The 27099-nt window shown below is 40.5% G+C and overlaps 1 long non-coding RNA gene and 2 pseudogenes across 1 annotated transcript; all 3 read right to left on the bottom strand.

Annotated features, from left to right (window-relative positions):
* Window positions 1–144: 144 nt before the first annotated feature.
* Window positions 145–943, bottom strand: LOC150033345 (uncharacterized; annotated as a pseudogene).
* A 445-nt stretch (window positions 944–1388) lies between these two features.
* On the bottom strand, window positions 1389–3812 carry LOC150033344 (uncharacterized). Its single transcript, XR_016524025.1, has 3 exons — window positions 2882–3812; window positions 2435–2801; window positions 1389–1629 (listed from the first exon to the last, which is right to left on the bottom strand). It is a non-coding gene; the product is annotated as an uncharacterized LOC150033344 (long non-coding RNA).
* A 966-nt stretch (window positions 3813–4778) lies between these two features.
* LOC150033343 (uncharacterized) lies at window positions 4779–10010 on the bottom strand (annotated as a pseudogene).
* Window positions 10011–27099: the final 17089 nt, after the last annotated feature.

Raw genomic sequence — 27099 nt, 5'->3', positions numbered from 1 at the left:
CAGACTCCATCCGCGGTCTTGCTGCTGAACTAGCAGACTGACTGGGTGCTCTCTAACTCTACCTCTGATAGGCACTACCTGAACTCATCTGCCTCGATCACTGACCACCAGACCGACGCTTAAAGTCTTGACGGCCTGAAATATTCACTCCAGGTGTGAACCTCCACTACTCACGACCTCGAAAACCACTAGATGTTGAAGCCCCACGACTAGGCTCCACTACTGACTTCTCCTCTGTTATACTCTGCTCCACATGTAGGGCAGTCTCTACTAACTGAGAAAAATTCGTCCACTTAGTAATAGCTGTATCTGGGGTACGTATCTCAAAATGCAGCCCTCTTTCAAACCTTCGACACCTGTCACTCTCAGATGCCATAATCACATCAGTATATCGTGAAAGCTCGGTATACTTTCTCTCGTACTCGGCCACTGAAAGTGACCCTTGCTTCAGCCCCAGGAACTCATCTCTCTTTGCCTCACAGTATGTGCTGGGATAATACTTGTCTTCAAATATTCCTCTGAAAGTCTGCCAGTCTAACATACGTGCATCACTACGCCTGGCTAATATGGATTTCCACCATCCCTCTGCCTCCTTCTGCAGCAAGAATGTAGCCAATCTGACTTTTCGCTTCTCAGGACAGCTCATCACATCGAAACATTTCTCAAGCATATTTAACCAAACCTCAGCGTCAGTTGGATCTTTGGAACCCTCAAACACTGTGGCTCCTAATTTCTTCAGCCGTTCTATTCCATATATCTTTTCTGGATCACTAGGCCCTACTCTCTCTAGCCTACCTACCTCCTATGCAAATCTAAAAAACTACTCATTTCCTACTTCAGTCTGAACTCTCAGGGTACTGGTTCCCCTTTCAGATTGACCTTGGGTAGGATCCTGCGTCCCATCCTGATTCTGCTTGCGTCGCTTGCTGGTACGTGGTCGCATGACTCCTATAACATATCAATACATCAGACATGCTATAGATACTTAACTCAGATGCATGATACTAAACTTCTACCAACATTCTAATCCTGACTGGACTCACTCTTATCCATACTTGGACCATACTATGCTAGTTCTATCTGAATTGACTCAACGTCTAACTATTTACTTCCTAGATTCTTCTAAGCACTAACTGCTCTGTCTCGTTTCCCATGGAGCTAACCGCTCTGGTACCAAGTTGTCACACTCTCTCCCAGACTACCTGCTAGCTTAGTCAGGGAGATGGCGTGAAGCCAACAGACATCGTCCTCCTCTAACGATACCTATTGACCCTGCTGAATCGATGAACCTGATAAACATACTAATCTTAGATATAAAATACTTTACATGTAACACAACACAGCGGAATCCCTGAAAACCTTTAGACACACATGAAGTGTAGTCCTGACATAACTCGGTTTGGAAAATAACCTAATAGAGATATCACAACCAAAAACATATCCAACTGGGGTTTACACAACCACGACATCTAATGCTTACACAACCATAAACTATCCAGTTCTTACAAAGACATTTACAATATAAACAGACACAATGTACAACTCCACCCACGTTTAAAGCTTGATCTGGAAGCTTTTAGGAGAAAACGGACTTTGGCAGTTATCAGGCACTGGGAGCTCGATCTCTACCTGAAAAATGGGAAAACATTTTGAAAGAGTGAGCTACGAAGCCCATTGAGTGATTAAATTTAAACTTGTAAATCCGTAAACCAGAACACGTGATAAACCTTTAAACGTATAAATTTGTTCAATAAAAGCGTTAAACATAAACGTGTAACGCTAAAAGCTTTCTCAAATGTTCCGCAAGTACGTCAATAAAATCTAGCAAGGCATATCAAGTACATAAAACATTTTAACTAACATGAAAAATCAATGTTGTGTAGGGCATGCCCAGTACAACCAACGTTTACTAGCTCTACGATGTAGTGGGTCCCGCCCAGCAATCCCATCGTCTTTGTCGTAGTGGGGCCCGCCCAGCACTCTCGACAGCATCGTTATCATTGAGTACACTCAACGTCAATAACGGAATATAACCTGTGTGCACACGGTACCATATAGCCTCGGGCTCAGTATCTCAGTCATGAGGTCAATATAAGTCTCAGAAAACCACATGAAAACTTTAAAACATGCCTATTTATCTTTATCTTTCATAATACTCAAGCTTACTCGGCTTGCTCGAGAAAAAATGAAAATCTTTAAACAGTACTCGCTAATACATACTTTACTTTAAATGGTATCGTTTCAACTACTTTTTAGGAAGTCGATAATCACATGCTCGTATATAAACCTCATTAGAAAATCTAAGCTCAAAACTTATGCTTGAAACCATTCATAGAAATCATGTATCGTTCATAAGTTCATATTCAAGCATGTAAACCATTTAAGCATAAATTACAGTTTAGAAATCATTTTTGAAATTTGTTTTCTCACTCACAGTCTTGGCTAGTTCCCTGGTCTGTAGACTCGGCCTATTTCCTCTTGGCCTGTCAAACAACCAAAACTGAGCATCAGAACTATAAATCGTCTTGTCTTTCCATGCTCATGAATTCTAAATTCTAGAAATAAAATCACACTTCACATTTTCTTTCCAGATTTTCCAGATTCAATACCCTAACTTCCAACACTCATAACTTCCTCAATACTTGACCAAAATTAATGTACTATATATCAAACTCTTCATTTTGGAACCCTCTACAACTTATCTGAAGTAATAAAAACGAGATTCCCAACGAATTTGTCCAGAAATCCCTCGAACACAGCGAATACAGATTCGTGCTTCTCTGCTACCCTCTACATTTCTCCTGAAATTAAACCTACTTCTAGTCATTTTTGGCTCCGAATTCTTCATGAAAGTTATAGGAAATTGAATAAGCTTTCCAACCATACTCAATTGAGCTTCTAATCCAACCTGTACACCCCAGAATGTTCGAAAAACCAGAAAAAAGCAGAGATCCTTCTGATTTGCACGAAAATTCTGTGCTCTGTTTTCCTTTTCAAAAACCATTAACTTAACATCAGATTTAGCTCAAGCTTCCTTCATGAAATTTGTTAGAAAATAGATTAAATTTCAAGAAAGTCAGGCCTCATCTCTTAGTTCTTCTTGTGTAGCTCAAACCGACTTAAAAACCAGAGATAGGTAGGTTGAACCCAAATTCTTCCTTGGTTGCACTTGCATGAGCTTTTCCTCCCTTCTTCAACCTCCAACCTGCAGCAACTTCTTCTTCCTCTTCCTTCACTCTCTCTCTCGAAATGCTCTGAAAATATAATGGGAAATGATGGAGAAATGGGCTGAAATGAGTGGGTTCTCACTTTAAACCCTAAGCACCGAATGGGTTTCCAATTTCTTTCATTTTCTTTCTTTTTTTTTTCCTTTTTCCTTTTCCTTTTCTTTTCTTTTTCTTTATTCCCTTTCTTTTCTTTTCTTTATTTATAAATTCCAAAATTATTAAAGACAACTTCAACCAAAAGCTTTGTCATTTTCTTCAACAATGGAACAACAATAACTTAAATCCAACATCCTACAATGTGTGACAAGAGCAAATAATCCAAGGAAAGTCTCGGGTTTACAACTTACCTCCCTCTTATGAAATTTCGTCCTCGAAATTTAGAAGTCCTTAGGTGAAGAGTGTCGGGTAACTCCTCCTCATCTGGTCTTCTGACTCCCAGGTTGCCTCCTCCACTCCGTGATGTCTCCAAAGGACCTTCACGAGTGGGATCGTTTTGTTCCTCAAAACTTGCTCCTTTCTGTCGAGGATCTGAACCGCTTCCTCTTTATAACTCAAGTCTTCTTTGAGCTCAATCGATTGTGCTTGCAACACATGTGACGGATCTGGAATATATTTCCTCAACATGGACACATGGAAAACATCATGTATTCGGGCAAGTTCTGCTGGCAACTCAAGTCTATAGGCTGCTGGTCCAACTCGTTCTGTTATCCGATAAGGACCAATATATCTAGAACTCAACTTGCCTTTCCTCCCAAAGCAAAGAACACCTCTCCACGGAGATAACTTTAAGAAAACCTGATCTCCAACCTGGAATTCTAAGTCTCTTCGTCGCTTATCTGCATAGCTCTTCTGTCGATCTTGAGCTATCTTTAGGTTCTCTCTAATCGACTTAATGTTTTCTGATGTAACTTGTACCAACTTAGGACCAACTAGCTTTCGCTCTCCCACTTCGTTCTAGCATACAGGAGTTCTGCATGGTCTGCCATATAAAAACTCGAATGGTGCCATGCCGATTCTAGACTGATAGCTGTTATTATAAGAAAACTCCATAAGTGATAAGTGGGTATCCCAACTTCCCTTAAACTGAAGGACACATGCTCTCAACATGTCTTCTAAGGTCTGGATGGTCCTCTCTGACTGACCATCTGTCTGGGGATGAAACGCTGTACTAAACTTCAACTTTGTTCCTATTGCTTTCTGCACACTAGGCCAAAACTTAGAAGTAAACCTCGGATCCCTATCTGAAACTATGGACACTGGCACGCCATGCTGAATCACAATCCTATCAATGTATAGCTTAGCTAGCTGATCTAGTGTAGACGTCGCTTTAATCGGTAAAAACCGCACTGTCTTGGTGAGTCTGTCTACTATTACCCATATAATATCATGTTCACTAGTACTACGAGGTAATCCAAACAGAAAATCCATGGTAATATGCTCCCACTTCCACTCTGGCACTGGCAGTGGATTAAGGAGTCCTTCTGGCCTCTGTCTCACTAGTTTAACCTGTTGGCAGATTAAATATTTATCAACATATTCGGCTATCTCTCGCTACATACTAGGCCACCAATAAGTTTTCTTCAAAGTTCCGTACAGCTTGGTGCTTCTTGGATGCATAGCGTAAGCTGAACTGTGAGCTTCCTCTAGTATAGCACCCTTAAGCTCACTAATACTCAGAATACATAGTCTTCTCTGCTTAACTATGGCTCCATCTGCTCTCAACTCAAATTCTACTTCTGAGCCTTCCTTGGACTTTGCAAGCATCTTCTGTAAGTTACTATCTTCTGGCTGTCTTCTCACAATCTCTGCTACTAGAGAAGACCTAACCTGAAATTGAGCTAAAAGACACTCTGAACTCTCTACAGTCACAACCGCTCTGAAACCTCTTAACTCACTTAGCAAGGTTGCTTGAATACCACACAAGGCACTTTTCAGAAGTCTCGACTTCCTACTTGATGCATCGGCAACTACGTTAGCCTTACCCGGATGGTATTCAATGGTACAGTCATAGTCTTTAATCAGTTCTAGCCATCGGCTCTATCTCAGATTCAGCTCTTTCTGATCAAAGATTACTTCAGGCTCTTATGATCTGTGAAAATTTGGCACTTCTCACCAAATAAATAATGTCTCCAGATCTTCAGTGCTAAAACAACTGTTGCTAGCTCAAGATCATGGGTAGTGTAATTACAGTCATGCTTCTTCAGCTGCCTTAAAGCATAAGCTATTACCTTCCCTTCCTGCATAAGCACACAACCTAATCCTTCCCTCGAAGCGTCACAATAAATCACATACTCCTTCTCTGTTACAGGAAGTGTCAGAATAGGTGCTGTCACTAATCTCTTCTTCAGGTCCTGGAAACTCTGTTCGCATTTATCCAACCACTCAAACTTAGAATTCTTCCTTGTCAAAGTTGTCAAGGGTGATGCTAATCGTGAGAAATCCTCAACAAAACGTCTGTAGTATCCAACCAGGCCTAGGAAACTACGTACCTCTGTTGCACTAGTTGGTCTCTCCCAGTTGACAACAGCTTCCACTTTCTGCGGATCAACACTAACTCCATCCGCTGAAACTACATGCCCTAAGAACACTACCTATTTCAACCAGAACTCACATTCGCTGAACTTAGCGTACAACTGTTTAGCACGTAGTGTCTGTAGAACAATCCTCAGATGTTCCTTATGGGCTTTCCTGTAAATTGAATAAATTAGTATGTCATCGATGAATACTATCACAAACTGATCTAAGTACTGATGGAAGATCCTGTTCATGAGGTCCATGAAAACTACTGGCGCATTCGTTAAACCAAATGGCATCACTAAAAACTCATAGTGATCATACCTCGTCCTGAATGCTTTCTTAGGAATATTTGAATCCCTAACCTTTAACTAGTGGTATCCTGACCTCAAATCAATCTTAGAGAACATTGATGCTCCCCTTAATTGGTCAAAGAAGTCATCAATGTGTGGTAGAGGATACTTGTTACGTATCGTGACCTTGTTTAACTGCTTGTAATCAGTGCATAATCTGAGGGTACCATCTTTCTTCTTCACGAATAACACTAGAGCTCCCCAAGGCGATACACTAGGCCTAATGTATCCCTTGTCAACTAGATCTTGTGACTACACCGTCAGCTCCTTAAGCTCGCTCGGAGCAATTCTGTACGGTGCCTGCGAAATAGGCATTGTTCCTGGTAACAATTCAATAATGAACTCCACCTCTCTATCAAGTGGAAAACCTGATAGATCAGCTGGAAAAACAACAAGAAATTCGTGCACTACAGGAACATCTTCTGGTTTCAGCTTTTCTTCCTGCACCTCTATTACGTGTGCAAGAAACGTTGTGAAGCCCTTTCTCAAAAACTTCTCAGCTTTCAGAGCTGAAATCAAACTCGTAGGAATAACTTCCTCTCACCCCTGAAAACCACTTCAGCCAAACCTGGTTTCCTAAAAGTCACTTCCTTCCTATGGAAATCCATAGAAGCATAGTGAGTGAATAAGAAATCCATTCAAAAAATTACATCCAATGCCTGCAACTCTTGTGGAAGAAGATCCATTAGCATACTGAGACCTTCTACTAAAACCTCATAATCACGCAACACTTCATTGACTAGTAAAACGTCACCAACTAGAGTATATATAACTAACCCCTCAGATAAAGGCTCTAGCATCCTATTCAGCTTAGTTAGAAACATACTAGAAACAAAGGAATGCGTAGCACCTAGATCTAATAAAAAACGTGCAGGTACATTACAAATAAAAACTGTTCCAGTAATCACGTCTGGTGCATCCTCCACTTCCTGTTGAGTCATAGTGTAGACGTTTCCTGCTGCCTAGGTCTCCCCACAACTCCCTTCTGCTTTGCACCGCTGATGCCCTCTCCTGCAACCGCTAAGACTCTCGGCTGCTCAATTGTGTGGGACTTAACGCCCTGGTCCCTCTAAACTGCTGCTCTCAGCTATAGACAATCTCTCTTAAAATGCCCTGGCTGTCCACACTGGTAACACACACCAGCACCAACAAGACACTGACCCCGATGATTCATGCCACAACTTGCACATGGGGTTCTTCTGGTTTCACTAGCAACAGACTCCATCCGTGGTCTTGCTGCTGAACTAGCAGACTGACTGGGTGCTCTCTAGCTCTGCCCCTAATAGGCATTACCTGAACTCATCTGCCTCGATGATTGGCCACCAGACCGATGCTTAAAGTCTTGACGGCCTGAAACATTCACTCCAGGTGTGAACCTCCACTGCTCACGACCTCGGAAACCACTAGTTGTTGAAGCCCCACGACTAGGCTCCACTACTGAATTCTCCTCTGTTATAATCTGCACGTAGGGCAGTCTCTACTAACTGAGAAAAATCTGTCCACTTAGCAGTAGCTATAACCGAGGTACGTATCTCAAAACGCAACCATCTTTCAAACCTTCGACACCTATCACTCTCAGATGCCATAATCACATCAGCATACCGTGAAAGCTCGGTATACTTTCTCTTGTACTCGGCCACTGAAAGTGACCCTTGCTTCAACCCCAGGAACTCATCTCTCTTCGCCTCACAGTATGTGCTGGGATAATACTTGTCTTCGAATATGCCTCTGAAAGTCTGCCAGTCTAACGTATGTGCATCATTACGCCTGGCTAATATGGATTTCCACCATCCCTCTGCCTTCTTCTGCAGCAGGAATGTGGCCAATCTGACTTTTCGCTCCTAAGGACAACTCATCACATCAAAGCATTTTTCGAACATATTTAACCAAACCTCAGCATCAGCTGGATCTGTGGAACCCTCAAACATTGTGGCTCCTAATTTCTTCAGCCGTTCTATTCCATACATCTTTTCCGGATCACTAGGCCCTACTGTCTCTGGCCTACCTACCTCCCGTATAGATCTAAAAACTGCTTGTTTCCTGCTCCAGTCTGAACTCTCGGGGTACTGGTTCCCCTTTCAGATTGACCTTGGGTAGGATCCTGCGTCCCATCCTGATTCTGCCTGCGTTGTTTGCTGGTACGTGGTGGCATGACTCCTATAACATATTAACACATCGGACATGCTATAGATACTTAACTCAGATGCATGATACTAAACTTCTACCCACATTTTAGTCCTGATTGGATTCACTCTTATCCATATTTGGACCATACTATGCTAGTTCTATTTGAACTGACTCAACGTCTAACTATTTACTTCCTAGATTCTTCTAAGCACTAACTGCTCTGTCTCATTTCCCATGGAGCTAACCGCTCTGATACCAAGTTGTCACACTCTCTCCCAGACTACCTGCTAGCTTAGTCAGGGAGATGGCGTGAAGCCAACAGACATCGTCCTCCTCCAATGATACCTATTGACCCTACTGAATCGTTGAACCTAATAAACATACTAATCTTATAAAATACTTTACATGTAATACAACATAGCGGAATCCCTGAAAAAGTTTAGACACACATAAAGTGCAGTCCTGACATAACTCGGTTTGGAAAATAACCTGATAGAGATATCACAACCAAAAACATATCCAACTGGGGTTTACACAACCATGACATCTAGTGCTTACATAACCATAAACTATCCAGTTCTTACAAGGACATTTACAATATAAACAAACGCAATGTACAACTCCACCCACGTATGAAGCTTGATCTGGAAGCTTTTAGGAGAAAACAGACTTTGGCAATTATCAGACACCGGGAGCTCGATCTCTGCCTGAAAAGTGGGAAATTGTTTTGAAAGAGTGAGCTACGAAGCCTAGTGAGTGATTAAATTTAAACTGTAAATCCATAAATCAGAACACATGATAAACCTTTAAACGTATAAATCTGTTCAATCAAAGCGTTAAACATAAACGTGTAATGCTAAAAGATTGCTCAAATGTTCCGCAAGTACATAATTAAAATCTAGCAAGGCATATCAAGTATATAAAACATTTTAACAAACATGACAAATCAACGTTGTGTAAGGCACGCCCAGTACAACCAACGTTTACTAGCTCTACGATGTAGTGGGGTCGGCCCAACACTCTCATCGTCTTTTTTGTAGTGGGGCCCGCCCAGCACTCCCGACAGCATCGTTGTCATGGAGTACACTCAACGTCAACAACAGAATATAACCTGTGTGTACACGGTACCATATAGCCTCGGGCTCAATATCTCAGTCATGTAGTCAATAAAAGTCTCAGAAAACCACATGAAAACATTAAAACATGCCTGCTTATCTTTATCTTTCGTAAATCTCAAGCTTACTCAGCTTGCTCGTGAAAAACTGAAAATCTTTAAACAGTACTCGCTAATGCATACTTTACCTTAAATGGTATTGTTTCAACTACTTTTCAGAAAGTCAATAATCACGTGCTTGTATATAAACCTCATTAGAAAATCTAAGCTCAAAACATATGCTTGAAACCATTCATAGAAATCATGTATCATTCATAAGTTCATATTCAAGCATGTAAACCATTTAAGCATAAATTACAGTTTAGAAATCATTTTTGAAATTTCTTTTGTCACTCACAGTCTTGACTAGTTCCCTGGTCTGTAGACTCGGCCTATTTCCTCTTGGCCTGTCAAACAACCGAAACCGAGCATCATAACTATAAATCGTCTTTTCTTTCAATGCTCATGAATTCTAAATTCTAGAAATAAAATCACACTTCACATTTTCTTTCCAGATTTTCCAGATTCAATACCCTAACTTCCGACACTCATAACTTCCTCAATACTTGACTAAAATCAATGTAATATATATCAAACTCTTCATTTTGGAACCCTCTACAACATACCTGAAGAAATAAAAACGAGATACCCAACGGATTTGCCCAGAAATCCCTCCAACACAGGGAATACAGATTCATGCTTCCATGGTTGCACTTGCATGAGCTTTTCCTCCCTTCTTCAACCTCCAACCTGCGGCAACTTCTTCTTCCTCTTCCTTCACTCTCTCTCTCGAAATTCTCTAAAAATATAATGGGAAATGATGGAGAAATGGGCTGAAATGAGTGGGTTCTCACTTTAAACCCTAAGCACCGAATGGGTTTCCAATTTCTTTCATTTTCTTTTTTTCTTTTTCCTTTTTCCTTTTCCTTTTCTTTTCTTTTCTTTTCTTTTATTTTTATTTATTCCCTTTCTTTTCTTTTCTTTATTTATAAATTCCAAAATTATTAAAAACAACTTCAACCAAAAGCTTTGCCATTTTCTTCAACAATAGGACAACAATAACTTAAATCCAACATCCTACAATGCGTGACAAGAGCAAATAATCCAAGGAAAGTCTCGGGTTTACAGAGGAAGCCTTAAGCCTTAAGAATTTGAGGTGGTTGCATCTGAGGACATGTAATTTGAGGGTCATGTGTTGGCTTCATAGGAGGAATACACTTAGATTGCGTTGATAAAAAAGATGTGTTGGTAGTGTGAGGAGGAACCACTTGGACATGCAACCAAGTAGGAGGTGTCGAATTGGGAGGAGATTTGGATGCCTATAAATAGGGCCAAAGACTTCATTTTTTTTATCAAAACTCAAATTACATTTAAGAAGAGTTGGAAATTTGAGCAAAACTTGCGTTGAGAGCAAAATCTATGCGTTGGTCATAGAATTTGAAAGAAGACGCATTGGACAGTGAAGTTTGGGAAGCAGTATCCACTTGGGATGAGAAAATCTCCCAATTTACTTGTGCGTTTGGAGTAATTAAAAAGCCACCTGAAAGCTCTAGAAGTCTAGTATTCAGGGTAGGGCTGCCGGAGGAAAAGCTCGATGGGATCGAGCTGAAAATTGAGAAAAAGACAGAAGGGTCAGCCTACCGGATAAGCTTGGGCTAGTCTTGGAGATTCTGTGATTCTGGCAAAACCACGAGGAGTTCTGAGCTTAAATTTTAGGGTAAGCTTCCTGAGACATTAGAATATTTTTGTAGAAGGAAGTATCTCAAAATAAGGTTTATAACTATGAGTAATCGGAGCTATAATATGAATCTGAATTCAAGGGGTGAAAAAGGGAGCCCGAGGTAGAAAAGGAAATACTAGAGTGAAAAGTTCCGAAGAAATCGAGGTGAATGATTTACAATGTTTTATAGAAAGCATATTTTAAAGAAGATTATTCTCATGCCAGCTAGTTTTACAAAATGATTTCCAAGCAAACTATGATTTTTGTTTTAAACGCATGCATGTGTGGGAAGTTTGTTTAAAAGCTATTTATATGTGTTAAATATACCCAGCATGCTTAGTATCTTTAAAGCTATGTTTTTATATGTGTTATATTTTACATGCTTTAAAGAGAAAGTCATTTATGACTAGTTTTACTTAAAACGCGATATCGAAGGACGTTTGAGAAGGTATCCACCCAACTAGATATTGAAGGACATTTGAAGGTATCTATTGGTACTGAAGGATGTTTGAGAAGGTACCAAACTAACCGGATACTGAAGGAAATTTGAGAAGGTATCCTAGTAACTCGATACTGAAGGAGATATGAGAAGGTATCTGAGCAGAAGTACCTAAGGTATGACGGTACTTGGTATGGCAACGTGCATGTAGGTAGTTAGAGTTAGAGATTAAGCAAAAGGGTTCTCTCTTGACTAGTAGTTAGTGTTGGGATTAGTTTTACCCACAGTGGGGTTACTTTCAACTGAGAAATAGTTTTACTATTTTATGAGTAAAATACCTTTCTATGCTTTATGCTTGGAAAATGTTTACACTGCAGTACAAGTACTGTAGAAGCTTATATTTCAGTTTGAACTCTTTATTCAGATTTTGCATGAGAATCAATTATCTTTCTTAAATCACTGGGCGTAAGCTCAGCGCATTTTCAAATGTTTACCTTTCCCCTAGGTAGCGGTCAAATCCTCAGAAGATAACTCTGCATCTGCTCTGCCACTAAAGGATAAAGATATTTTTAACCCGTCTGTTTAGGTGGTTACTGTAAATATTGTACACATGTTATGTTACTGTTGTTCATATAGGGACTAAGGTTTTGGGGGTTTGGGACTTATGAATCTAGTGTTGTAATGACTCTAAACTTGTTATGTTTCTGAATTAATAAATTTTTGGCCAAAAAATATTCTGTTGTGTATAAGTTATATTTTGGTATCAGAGTTATTAGGCAGTAAGTGTTAGCCAAAGGGTTGATAATTGCTGTAGTCACGCCCTTTCTCAGGCTTAGAGGATAGTCCGGGGCAGGGTGTGACACGCCCAGGCATTGCTGAGCGATTCGTTCATGTCTTGTTCAAAATTGGTTATTAGTTTCCTTCGTCTAGCATTCTCAATAGGTGGTAAATATTTCTTCATAAACTTCTCTACGACCTGTTCCCATGAAGTGATCTCTCCCGGCTCGAGGGAATGCGCCCATTTTCTTACCTGATCACTAAGAGAAAATGGAAACAAAGTTAGTTGAACTTCTTCCACAGAGATGTTCGGGAACACAAAACTATTGCAGATTTCTATAAAGCTACAAAGGTGGGCGTGCGGGTCCTCGCCACGACGTCCTTCGAATTGTCATGCAATATGGATCATCTACAGCATCACCGGTTTCATTTCGAATCGGCTTCCATCAAGGGCAAGCCTCATGATTCCTAAAGAGAAATCATAAAGGTTTGGCGATGCATAGTCCCTAATGGGCTTATTACGATCATTTGCCAGTAGGATTGGATTCGCCATGATGTTGTCTTCGTTTGGTGCTCCATTTTTAGTCTGCTCTGCCATATCTTTTTTATCTGGTTGTTGTTGTTGGCGGCTGTCTCTTAATCTCCGTCTGAACGTCCTCTCAATCTTCGGGTCGTAATTCGCCAGAGATTGAGAGTCTGAAAAGAAATAAGAAAAAATACTGTTAGCACACTGATTTGCCGAAGTCCCTGGCAATGACGCCAAAAAATGATGCATTGTTTTATGAGGTGAAATTATGGATGAAATACGGTGATGGAAATGCATTGAGCAATCAAGCTTTCTCAGTGGAATCCAAGTATAAACCCCACTGAGTTTCCTGGTAAGTCCAGGGTCGAACTTAGGGACTTGGAAAAATGGTATGCAGTAGTAATTTTCAGGAATACTTTGCAATAATCGGTAACTCAAATAGTTGTTGGATGTTGTTGGTTGCGGTAATAAAAATAAACAAATGCGGCGGAGTTTCGAAAAGAGTTGATAGAATGAAAGATGCGATTGACAGGTTGATAAGGGTTTGGCTAACACTTACTAAGATGTGTTCATGTTATGGGACCATGCAACACATATACAATAGTAAACCATCTCTCGATGCGAATGCTATGACTTTTAATGCTAGAATGCATGTGATATATGCGATGAGTCTATAGAACTTACACATAAGCCTCTATTCTTATCTATGTGATGACAAAATTACACACACACAAATAAGGTGACCACATAATATCATAACCTATCTCTAGGGTGCATGCGATGCATGTTGGCAAATAGAGCTTCTCTCTAAGTCCCTATCTCTTGTTTATGAAGATCTAATCTTGCTCTCTTGAGTTTAGATTCTAACCTAGCTCTCGCAAGTTTTAGGTTCTTTCTTTAGACTCTCTCTCGAGTAGCTCTAAAGGGATGTTGGGCACAACATAAAACAAGATAACCGCAAACAATGAAGATCCTAGGTCATGTTAACTTAGTTCTTCTCAACCCATTCGACAAGTTTAGCTACTCATGCATGCTAGGAGAGTGAACAGATGTAGATTAAGAAATTCCATTGTATAAATATAAAGTTGAAATACAAAATAATAATGCATGAAGAGGATAAAGAGCCTGGTAGTAATCTCTTGCTTTCCAGGCTTTTACACTATCTTTTTTACTCTTATTCCAAAGATAATCTCGCTTTCGCGAGAGTCGGCACGCTTTCTGCTTTCCACGCCTTTGGGTTCTCTCTTAAGTTGCCCTAAGCGATCTTCCGGCATCTCTTCTCTTCTTTTGCTCTGACTTCTTAAAAATAAAAGAAAACTATGGACAGGCTAAACTATGAACAAAAACTTACTGAACTGCTGAACCGAACCCCTTTTCTGAAGGATGTCTTCGGTATTTATAGAGCTTTGGGGTGAAAAGCGGCTTCTCTCTTATGATTGCACAGATGGGATGGCTTTAATTCTCTGACTGATGCGCCGAATATTTGTAACTAAAAAGCTGAGTGTACTTGTTATCGTTAGCAGCTTATCAACTTAATTCGGATTCGACCGTCATCAACTTTTTGTCCCATCGTGATTAATTATGCTTTTCACCCAGATGTGCCCACCAAGTTGCACCGGCTCTATGTGGCAATCCTTCTTGAGAAGATGTTTGCGAGCACAAATCACAGCAAAGCCTTGCGGTAATGCTGCATTCGACCATTGATGTCTTGTGATCGCGCTTTCCGCCCTACGTTAATGCAAATTCTGCATAAAAATGCCAAAGTTAACTGTTCTTATGCGATGAACGCATGTGACCGCAATGTTATGAACTTAATGCTTTTTGGACGCAATCGAACATATTTTACCAACGCAAACCTTCATTGTTTAATAACTTAGCACTGTAATAATGTGCATTTCTGCCCATTATCAATACACCTCTGGAATGTGCTCGGCGCATTGCAAAGGTCGAGCAGCATGCGTCGAAACACAAATGTTCCATAAGGGCAGGTGAATATGATTTTCTCTTGATCTTCAGGAGCAATCATGATTTGGTTATAGCCGACATATCCATCCAAGAAACAGTAGTAATCATTTCTTACTAGGCAGTCTAGCATCTGGTCGATAAAAGGCAAAGGGAAATAATCCTTCTTTGTCACCGCATTCAGTTTGTGGTAGTCCATGCAGATCCGCCAGCCAGTGATGGTTCTCATCGGTATTAGTTCATTGTTGCATTTGGGACTACCGCCATCCCTCCTTTCTTCGGTACTGTAACGACCCAACCCCCTAGGACTTAAGTTAGGCCATTACTAAATATATGCCTGCACGGAACTCAAAACGACACTCGGTTATGGCGAAATAAACGCTAATTAAATAGGGTAAGTTCAAAAGACTTTCATTAAATTCAAATACGAAAACAATAGTAAATCATAAAGGACAATAAATAAGTCTGAAAAACAATTCTTAAAAGTAAGTTTTAATCATCAAAAGTAAAAGTTAAGAGGAACATGAAAAGAACTTTAAATCTCATGAGCATAAGCGTAAAAACTAGTCCTAGTGGCTCAATCACAAATTCCGCTTGTCTATCGCCGGTGCATCTCTACCCTTACCTGAAACAACAACATGAGAAAGAATGAGTATAAAATACTCAGTAAGTAACCCCACTACTGGGGTCAGGCTGGGCATCTATGTCCTCAAGATACCCACCTCTGGTGAAACATATAAATTGTTCTAGTCCTCATGGGACACATATACACATGAAACAAAAAGGAGACTGAGACTTATCCTACTGTAGTTAAGTACGCCCACTACCTCTGGTGAATCCCGAAGGAAACACAATCTCTTACATACGCATGGTTATGCATACACCTCTTTTGTATACACATAACCCACTTAATGTGTACCTCTTTCGTACACATGGTTACGTATACACCTCTTTCGTATACACATAACTCAATGAATGTGTACTTCTTTCGTACACCTGGTTAAGTATACACCTCTTTCGTATACATCTAACCTACTAAGTATGTACCTCTTTCGTACATCTAGTTATGTATACACCTCTTTCGTATACATATAACTGATAACAAGCAGAAATGCACGTTATCATAGTGCTAAGTTCTTAAACAATGTTGGATTGCATTGATGAAATATGTTAATTTGCGTCCATTAAGCATCAATTTCATAATATTGCGGTCGCATGCGTTCATCGCATTAGAACAGTTGATTTTTGTATTTTTCTACAGAATATGCGTTGACGCAATGCAAGAATTGCGATCATAGGAAATCATTAGTCGAGCACAACTTCACCGTAAGGCTTTATGATGATTGTGTTCACAAACATTCGTCCGAGAAGGATCGCTGCAACTTGGACAACGCAACATGGTGGGCACATATGGGTAAAAGGCTAATTAAGCGCGATTGGACAGAAAGCTGATGAAAGTCGAATTCGAATTAAGTTGACAGCTTATAACAGTCACAAAGTACATTCAGCTTTTCGATAACAAATATTCGGCGCATCAATCAGGAATTAAAGTCGTCCCATCTGTACAATCATGAGAGAGAAGCCGCCGTTCACCTTGGATGTCTATAAATACCAAGGGCAACCTTCAGAAAAGGGGTTAGCAAGTTGATCAGTTTACCATTCTTTAGTTCGAAGTTCATACGCTCGTCTTTGTTCTTAGTTTTCTTTCATTTTAAGGCAGATGCGAGGGAGAAAGTTGTGTCGACAGATCGTTCCGATAAGCTTTGGAGAGCGCCGGAAGCTTCGAGGACAGAAAGAGGGCCGATGCCTGCAGAAGCAGGATCATCTTTAGAATCGGATAGAGATTGTAGTGTAAAAGCCTCGGTCAGCAAGGAATTACTACCAGGTTCTCTACCTTTAACTTCCATTGTGATTTTGTACTCAACTCATTTATAAAAATGGAATTTCCTTCTCTATATCTATTCACTCTCTGTTATTCACGCATGAGTAGCTAAACCAATTGAATGGGTTGAGAAGCATTTAGCTAGCACAATTAGGGAATCTTCATTCTTTGCGATTATCTTGTATTATGTATGCTTCATTCGTCCAATAGAGATACTCGAGAGGGTAGTCTAAGGACAGGATCTAGACTTGGGAAGGTCAGGTTAGAATCTAGACTCAGAAGAGCCAGATTAGAACACATAAGCAAGAGGTAGGAGCTTAGGAATGAGCACTATTTGTTATCAAGACATCGCATGCATCCTAGAGATAGGATATGATTGTATACGGTCACCTTGCTTTTATGCATTTTGCATCATCGCATAGGACAGGAGTAAAGACTTAGGGATAAGCTCTATGGACATTTTGCATTCAACACATGCGTCCTAGACTTAGGAGCATCGCATTTGCATTGAAAAATGACTTGTTGTGCATGGTTGTAATATGATCGCATAGTCTGACGCATTCCCAAGAAACGCTAGGTAAAGATCTTCTCAACCCGTTCATCGCATACTCATTGCATTTATCATGCAATTGCCTTTTCTCAACTCTGTCGCATTTTTTTATTTATTTCTTGTCAACGAAATCAAACAACAAACCCACAATTTATTTACTTGGTTACCTCAACGTTTTCATAAAAATTACCAACACAATCTGTTTTCACAAGTCCCTGTGTTCGACCCTGGACTTATCAGGAAACTCAGAGGAATTTACACTTGGATTCCGCTAGGGAAACTTGAGTGCACAACGCAATTTCTTCAACGCATAGCATCCACATTTCTACTTCATAAAAGGAAACATCAAGTTTTTGGCGCCACTGTTAGGGACTTCAGCAAAGTAGAGTGCTAACAGTTATTTTTCTGATTTATTTGCAGTCTCTCAATCTCTGACGAATTACGACCCAGAGAATGAGAAGACATTTAGACGAAGATTGAGAGACCATCAACAGCAACCACAGTCAGAAGGAAGAGATGGCGGAGCAGCCTGTAAATGGAGCACCAAATGATAACAATGTCATGACGAATCCAATTCTGTTGGCAAACGATCGCAATAGACCAATTAGGGACTATGCATCGCCAAACCTCTATGATTTTTCTCTGGGAATCATTAGGTCTGCCCTCGACGGAAGTAGATTCGAAATGAAACTGGTGATGCTGTAGATGATCTAGACTGCAGGTTAATTCGGAGGAAGGCGTGGCAAGGACTCGCACGCCCACCTCCGAAGCTTTACTGAAATCTGCAATACTTTTGTGTTCCCGAACATCTCTAACAAAGAAGTTCGACTAACATTGTTCCCATTTTCTCTCTGTGATCAGGCTATGAAATGGGCATATTCTCTCGAGTTGGGAGAGATCACTTATTGGGAACAGGTCGTGAAGAAATTTATGAAGAAATACTTTCCACCTACCGAGAACGCCCAACGAAGGAAATTGATTACAAATTTTGAACAAGACATGGGCGAATCGCTCAGCAATGCTTGGGCGAGGTTTAAGAGGTTGGTCTGGGACTGTACACATAATGGGTTGCCAGACTACCTGCAAATGGAGATTTTCTATCATGGTTTGAATCCCGCTTCGCAGACCGCTGCCAATGTGGTAGCCGCTGGTGGTCTGCTTGATAAAGCATATGATGAGGCGAATAATATCTGGGATCGCATCTCTAAGAACCATAAATATTAGAGAGAGAGCAATCAGAGATTGTGACTTAAAGACTGTTGCAAACAATGGTGCGATTGTTTCATTATAAAACCAAATGACAGCAATGATGAATTTAATCCAAGCAATTGCGATCAGCAGCCCAACACTGCAAATTGGGCAAATAACCGCAATCAGTCAAAACATCACAAGGTGTACGACTGGCGATGATGGGCATGCGATGGAGGATTACCCGCAAAATCCACAATCTGTCTACTTTGTAAAGAATAACCCCTTTTCGAACACCTACAACCCTGGGTGGAGGAACCACCCCAATTTTTCTTGGAAGAATCAACAACAAAATTTCCAACCTGTGGCGCAGAAAGAAGGGCCACCAGGATTCTTCCCACACAATAATGGTCAAACGAACAATCAAGCAAGTAGCTCACAACCACCGCAATTCTCTTCTTTGGAGAGCCTACTAAAGCAATACATAGAGAAAAATGAAACCGTGCTTCAATGTCAGGCCACGTCCATCCGCAATCTCGAATTACAGATGGGCCAGATTGAAAATGAGCTGAAGAGTAGACCGCAAGGGGCTTTTCCGAGTTCAACTGAATTTCCATGCAACCCGGAGGGATCAGGTAAAGAGCAATGTCAAGTTGTGATATTGCGTAGTGGGAAGACTGTGGAGGGAGAAAAGAAGGAGTTTAGTAGAACAACTTCCATTGTGGCTGACCCTGAGATTGCGGTGACGCAAGAAGAAGAAGTAGTAGAACCGGAGGTTACGTCGACCTCAAAGCCAACTGAAACAGGAACTGTGAGAGTTCAGTTACCCCCTTTCCCACAGAGACTAAAGAAAAAAAAGAATGAAGAGGTACAGTACCAACGTTTTTTATCTATGTTAAAGCAATTACATGTTAACATTCCTTTCAGTGAAGTGATTGAGGAGATGTCTGCCTACACAAAGTTTCTGAAGCATATGGTAACTAAGAAGAGGCGAGATGGAAAATTTGTCACGGTGGCATGAACGCAAAGTTTAAAATCCATATTCCACCGAAGATGAGCGATCCTGGGAGCTTTACTATTCCTTGCTCCATAGGAGAACTGTACATCGGGCAAACCCTGTGTGACTTGGGAGCCATCATAAATTTGATGCCTCTGGAAATCTTTAGATAATTAAATGTGGGGCAACTTGTGCCCACAACAGTGACTCTCCAGCTAGCCGATAGATCTATGGTTCATCCAGAGGGAAAGGTGAAGGATATGTTGATCACCATTGACAAATTTATCCTACCAGCCAACTTCATCATTTTGGACTATGAGGCCGACAAAGATGTGCCCATCATTCTGGGGAAACCTTTTCTATCAACAGGTCGTGCTCAAATTGATGTGCATAAAGGGGAAATCACTTTGAGTATCAACAGACAGAAGCTCAAGTTTAACATAATTCGTGCCATGAAGTTTTTGGATGAAGAAGACCTGCATGACTCTGATGATGACCAAAATTCGATTGAAGAAGAAAAGTTTGACAAGAGAATGAAAAAAAGGATGCCAGCGCATCCGTTGCTGCCTGCAATGCGATCATAACAAAAACAAGCAAAGAAGAAAAATGATCGCAAAGCAAGAAGTAGAGCCAACAAAAAAAATAAGAAAGAAAAACAATGCAACCTTCCCTAGAGGAGCCACCAACACTTGAATTGAAAACCCTACCAACCCATTTGAAGTACACATTTTTGGGGCAGAACGAGAAGCTGCCAGTTATCATTTCCTCTGCGTTCAACAAAGATCAGGAGAATGCATTGATGTGCATTCTTAGGAAGCATGTGTGATCAATTGGCTGGACGCTCGCCGACATTAGAGGAATTAGCCTTACGTACTGCATGTACCACATTCGTCTTGAAGATGACCACAAAGCAACAATTGACATCAACGTAGACTCAACCTTGCGATGAAGGAGGTCTTCAAGAAGAGATCATTAAATGGCTAGATGCAGGCATTATCTATCCTATAGCAGATAGCACGTGGGTCAGCCTCGTGCAGTGTGTGCAGAAGAAAGATGGCATGACGGTAGTCCCAAATGAACACAACGAATTAATACCGCAAAGGACCATCACTGGATGGCACATATGCATGGACTACCACAAGCTGAATGCGGCTAGAGAGAAAGATCATTTCCCTCTGCCATTCATTGACCAAATGCTGGACCGACTAGCAGGGAATGACTTCTATTGCTTCCTGGATGGTTATGCCGGATACAATCAAATCATGATAGCTCCTAAAGATCAAGACAAGACCACACTCACCTACCCATATGGGACATTTTCTTTTCGCCACATGCCGTTTGGCCTCTGCAATTTGCCAAGCACATTCCAAAGGTGCATGATGGCAATCTTTTCAAATTATCTCGAGGACTTTGTGGAAATCTTTATGGAGGACTTCTCGGATTTTGAGAACACTTATGAAGTCTGTTTAGCCAATTTGGAGAAGATATTGAAAAGATGCGAAGAAACATATCTGGTGCTCAATTGGGAAAATGCCATTTCATGGTGAAGGAGGGCATAGTGTTGGGACATAAGGTCTCCAAAGATGGGTTGGAGGTAGACAAAGAAAACATCAAAGCAATTGAAAAACTTCCACCTCCAACTAGGGTGAAGGCTACACAAAGCTTCTTGGGGCACGCTGAATTTTACAGACGATTTGTCAAAGACTTTTCTAAAATAGCACGACCATTAAGTGCGTTGTTAAAGGCTAACAGAAAATTTGGGTTTGACAACAATTGCCTCAACGCATTTCAAGTTGAAGAATGCATTGGTTATCGCACCCATATTGGTTATGCCAGATTGGACACTTCCATTTGAAATAATGTCCGATGCAAGTGGGTATGTGATGGGGGTAGCCTTAGTGCAAAAGAGAAAAACAATTTTGCATCCCATCGCATATGCGACTAAAACATTAAACCCTACTCAGACAAATTATACCACTACAGAGAATGAACTCCTGGTGGTAATTTTTGTGTTGGAAAAATTTCGGGCATATCTATTGGGAACAAAGGTACTCATCCATACTAATCACTCAGTGATCAAATACTTAATGACAAAGAAGGACGCATAACCGAGGTTGATTAGATGGGTTCTCCTCCTTCAAGAATTTGATATAGAAATAATTGACCGAAAGGGGACAGAGAATCAAGTTACGAATCACTTGTCTAGATTAGAAAATCCTGAGGTTGATCGCAATGAGTTTGAGGTGAGTGTCGTATTCCCGGATGAGCAGCTGTTCCACATAGAAGAATTGCCCTGGTATGTAGACATAGTCAATTGTATGTTTTGCGAGCAATTTCCAAAAAATTACACCTACCACCAACAGAAGAAGCTCAAGCATGAATGTAGACATTACTATTAGGATGAGTCGAATCTGTATAAAAGAGGTGCAAACCAGATTTTTCGATTATGCGTACCAAATGCTGCTCAACACCGCATATTATCACAATGCCATGACTCACCATATGGAGGGCACTTTGGAAGGCAGTGCACCGCAACCAAAGTTTTGTAAAGTGGATTCTTTTGGCCTACATTGTTCAAGGATGCGGCTGACTACGTAATGAAGTGTGATCGGTGCCAACGCACAGGTAAGATTTCTTGGAAACATGCAATGCCAATGAACACTATCTTGGAGCTTGAATTATTCAACGTATGAGGGATTGATTTCATGGGACCATTCCCTCATTTGAATGGTAAACACTATATTTTATTAGTCGTCGATTATATCTCCAAGTGGGTAGAGGCAATAGCATGCGCCTCAAGTGATGTGGCGGTAGTCTCCCAGTTCCTGAAGAAAAATATTTTCACTTGTTTTGGCACTCCTCATGCCATTATAAGTGACGAAGGATCCCACTTTGTCAGTCGCAATATCAAGGAGTTGCCGCGCAAATACAACATCTTCCACAAAGTGGCCACCGCATACCATCCGCAAACGAATGGTCAGGCTAAAGTGTACAATCAAGGAATTAAGTTGACACTTGAGAATGTAGTAAGGCCTTTAGGAAAAGATTGGGCAACGAAGCTTGACGATGCATTTTTGGCATACCGAACTACATTTAAAACACCAATAGGTATGTCCCCGTATGCGTTGGTATTTGGTAAGGCATGTCATTTGCCTTTGGAGCTAGAATATAAGGCACTATGGGTGGTAAAGAAGCCGAATTCTGATTTAAAGAAAGCATGAGAAGCGCAAAAAATGCAATTGGTTGAGCTAGAAGAATGGAGGATTAACACATAGGAAAATGCAAAAATTTACAAGCAGTGCACCAAGCACTGGCATGACAAACACATATGCACTAAGAACCTCCATGTCGGGAAAAAGGTTTTACTCTTCAACTCAAGACTGTGACTCTTCCCGGGAAAATTAAAATAACGCTCGTCCGGACATTTAAGGTTAATGGACAGCGAGTCAAGGCATATTGCGGAGGTGATTTCCAGCCAGAAACAGCCTCTGTAAAGTTGAAAAACCCGAACTACCCCTTACTTGATTCTTGAACTCTTATTCCTTTATCACTTTTACTATCATTTACCTATCTGTATCTTACTCATCTTCTCTAAAAAAGAAAAAAAAATTGTTGTTTTGTTTAAATCATTTGACCCTCTCTTTGTTTGTTTACAACGATTAAGGCATAAGATTGTGGAGATGCTACACGAAGCAGCAAATTATCTCACTTCATCATCGCAATCCAACGAAGAGAGATCGCCGCAAAGATGGATGCGTCAATACACAATGCGGGCGACAACGCAAATTTGGGGGTGTATTATTCCTTATCTTTATTTCAAATTTTGTGCTATAACGTTGCGTTTTAGTTTTAAAAGTTTTATCACCGCATCCTCTTTGATCACTGCAATCATTTGACAGAGATAAATTTAGTAGGTTACTGCATAATGTCTCTTTGTCAAGTATGATTTCAATGATGAAAAATATGCTTCTATTTCTTTCGTATATACTAGAGTCAACTTAATCTTAAGATAGTCACCTTGTAAAATATTTCTAGAAGTTAGGGGTTTGCTAGCTTTCTTTCAAACTCTCTTTATGAAGCCTTCTAAGAACATTGCATGACTTATTTTAATCTTTTGGCAATGAGGACATTGCCACATTTTACATTTGGAGGTGAGGTATTTACTTCCAACCTTGCTATTTTGGAAAAACAAAAAATTGAGAATAACAACTCCACTGTCAATGCAATGGGAAACCCATGTTAATAAGAGTTAAGTTGTGAAAGGTACTTACCCGTAGTTGGATGTCTGCATGACAAACGTGGGGGCAAGCCAAAACGAAAGTAAGTCACCAGGATCAACGCATAAATAAATGACCGTAACTCCACTGCCAAATAGGTATGAGTTTAGTCTGAGAAAGAGTGCATTGCTTGTAGTTGGATGTCCGCATGAAACCCGTGGGGGCAAGCCAAAACGAAGGCAAGGCACTTGGATTAGCGCAAGGTTAGAAAAAAATATCAATGAAGAAAATTTTTATGCAAGGATAAAATCATTTGACACCCCGATAGAAAATTTTCCTTTTAAAATAAATTATGCGATGTTCTGGAATTTAGTAAAGTCCTTTTGAAGGTAAGCTTGCAGTCCCTAAGTCATAGAAATATTTTAAGAAGAGACTTGAATAAGACTTAAGGAAATTCTGGTATATAGGATTTGAACGAAGTATTCTTGATAAATCTAAGAGAAGAACATTGCAGTTGACTTGCTAAAGGAATCTTTAGCTTATGCTTGAGGGCAAGCATTGTTTAAATTTGGGGGTGTGATAACGGGCAAAAATGCACGTTATCATAGTGATAAGTTCTTAAACAATGTTGGATTGCGTTGATGAAATATGTTAATTTGCGTCCATTAAGCATCAATTTCATAATATTATGGTCGCATGCGTTCATCGCATTAGAACAGTTGATTTTGTATTTTTCTACAGAATATGCGTTAACGCAATGCAAGAATTGCGATCATAGGAAATCATTGGTCGAGCACAACTTCACCGTAAGGCTTTATGATGATTGTGTTCACAAACATTCGCCCGAGAAGGATCGGTGCAACTTGGACAACGCAACATGGTGGGCACATATGGGTAAAAGGCTAATTAAGCGCGATTGGACAGAAAGCTGATGAAAGTCGAATCCGAATTAAGTTGACAGCTTATAACAGGCACAAAGTACATTAACTTTTCGATAACAAATATTCGGCGCATCAATCAGGAATTAAAGTCGTCCCATCTGTACAATCAGAGAGAGAAGCCGCTGTTCACCTTGGATGTCTATAAATACCAAGGGCAGCCTTCAGAAAAGGGGTTGGCAAGTTGATCAGTTCACCATTCTTTAGTTCGAAGTTCATACATTCGTCAGGCGGACGCGGAGGAGGAAGTTGTGCCAGCACATCGTTCCAGTAAGCTCGGGAGAGCGCCAGAATCTTCAAGGAAAGAGAGAGGGCCAACGCCTGCGGATGCAAGAACATCTTTAGAACCGAATAGAGATTGTAGTGTAAAAGCCTCGGTAGCAAGGAATTGCTACTAGGCTCTCTACCTTTAACTTCCATTGTCATTTTGTACTCAACTCATTTATAAAAATGGAATTTCCTTCTCTATATCTGTTCACTCTCTGTTATTCACGCATGAGTAGCTAAACCAGTTGAATGGGTTGAGAAGCATTTAGTTAGCACAACTAGGGAATCTTCATTTTTTGCGACTATCTTGTATTATATATGCTTCATTCGTCCATTAGAGATACTCGGGAGGGTAGTTTAAGGACAGGATCTGGACTTGGGAGGGTCAGGTTAGAATATATACTTGGAAGAGCCAGATTAGAACGCATAAACAAGAGATAGGAGCTTAGGAATGAGCATTATTTGTTATCAACGCATCGCATGCATCTTAGAGATAGGATATGATTGTATGTGGTCACCTTGCTTTTATGCATTTTGCATCATCACATAGGACAAGAGTAGAGACTTAGGGATAAGCTGTATGGATATTTTGCATTCAACACATGCGTCCTAGACTTAGGAGCATCGCATTTTCATTGGAAAATGACTTGCTGTGCATGGTTGTAACATGATCGCATAGTCTGATGCATTCCCAAGAAACGCTAGCTAAAGATCTTCTCAACCCATTCATCGCATACTCATTGCATCTATCACACAACTGGCTTTTCTCAACTCTGTCGCATTTGTTTATTTATTTCTTGTCAACGCAATCAAACAAAAAACCCACAATTTATTTACTTGGTTACTGCAAGGTTTTCATAAAAATTACCAATGCAATCTGTTTTCATGAGTCCCTATATTCGACCCTGGACATACCAGGAAACTCAGAGGAATTTACACTTGGATTCTGTTGGGGAAACTTGAGTGCACAACGCAATTTCATCAACGCATAGCATCCACATTTCTACTTCATAAAATCAAGCATCAATAACCCACTGAATATGTACCTCTTTCGTACACCCCACATCAATAACGCCCGTCAATCAACAATAACACCGCTTGCGATCAAGGCCAAGAAAAACTGACCAATGCATCTCTGTCACATTGCGCCCATCAAGACGATTAACGCAATGACGGCGCAATGCAACAGTCGATCCAGAGCTGACTTTCAACCGCATGTGGTAATAAAAATAACACTGCATGCGAACACCTAATCAAAAGATGCAGCTGAGCAACGTAAAAGTGGAGGATTGTGACACGTGTATGCCTAACGGTTGTGCAGATTCGACTGTTTGATTGCATAATAGAAGGAATAATATCCCTCCATCTTCGAAATTTCCATAACAACAAGTGGGGACCACAAGGCTGGAGTCAAAGATCTTCACCTATAAATACCCCATCGAATTCACAAAAAAATATGTTACTTGTTACAGGGCTAATTGCTGCTAGTATATTGAGAAGAAAAGGCTGAGCTGAGTGCTAAACTGAAGAAATCCGGGAAGAAGAAGAGACAAGGCCGAGAGGTGAGTCTCAGTGTTCATCTGCCAGATCCCCGCCGCGAAGCTCTTTTACTCAGATCCCTGCTACCGGTTGAGCAAGCCTGAGAGGGAAGCTCATCCTTCCACACGATTCATCCTTACCAGCAAGCGAATCTCCATTCAAAATCGGTGCCAAGACATTAGCGCTATTTGTATCTGTTCTATCTCTTTTCATCATTGTAGTTCATCTTCTTTATCTCTTCATTCACACACCATGCATAGACGCTAAATAAATATATTGAATGTCTTGATTGCTTTCATTATCACTTCTCTGTCTATTTCCGTTCCTCCGTTCACCGCTTTCTCCATGATGTGTTCTTAATCCCATGGTAGTTAATATAAATTAAACAAGTACTTAACCTGGGTTAATGAGATGATTGCGTTTAGCTAAAGCATGCTAGATGGCATTTTCACCTGTGGGAGCAGAAGTGAAGATGCCATTCTGATCTATCGAGAGAGGGTCAGAAGAATACGTTAACTAAAGCGAGTAGTACTTCCAAACATGGAAGCAACCTTGCATTCATTACGTTCGTCTCTGTTTCACCACAGACACGTGGGAACGCGGCCGATTACTGAAAGGTGTACGCTAAGGAAAAAACGGAACCGTACTTATAACTTTAATGCAATTAAGGAACTTGCGATGTTTATATTAGTTATCTTTCTTTTTTGTTTCGTACATAAGACT

This window comes from Benincasa hispida, chromosome 10 (genome assembly GCF_027475165.1).
Source record: "Benincasa hispida cultivar pf3 chromosome 10, pf3_genome.v1.1, whole genome shotgun sequence".
NCBI lineage: Eukaryota > Viridiplantae > Streptophyta > Magnoliopsida > Cucurbitales > Cucurbitaceae > Benincasa > Benincasa hispida.
The sequence above is the reverse complement of the archived record's forward strand: the minus strand, read 5'-3'. Positions and strand labels throughout refer to the sequence as shown.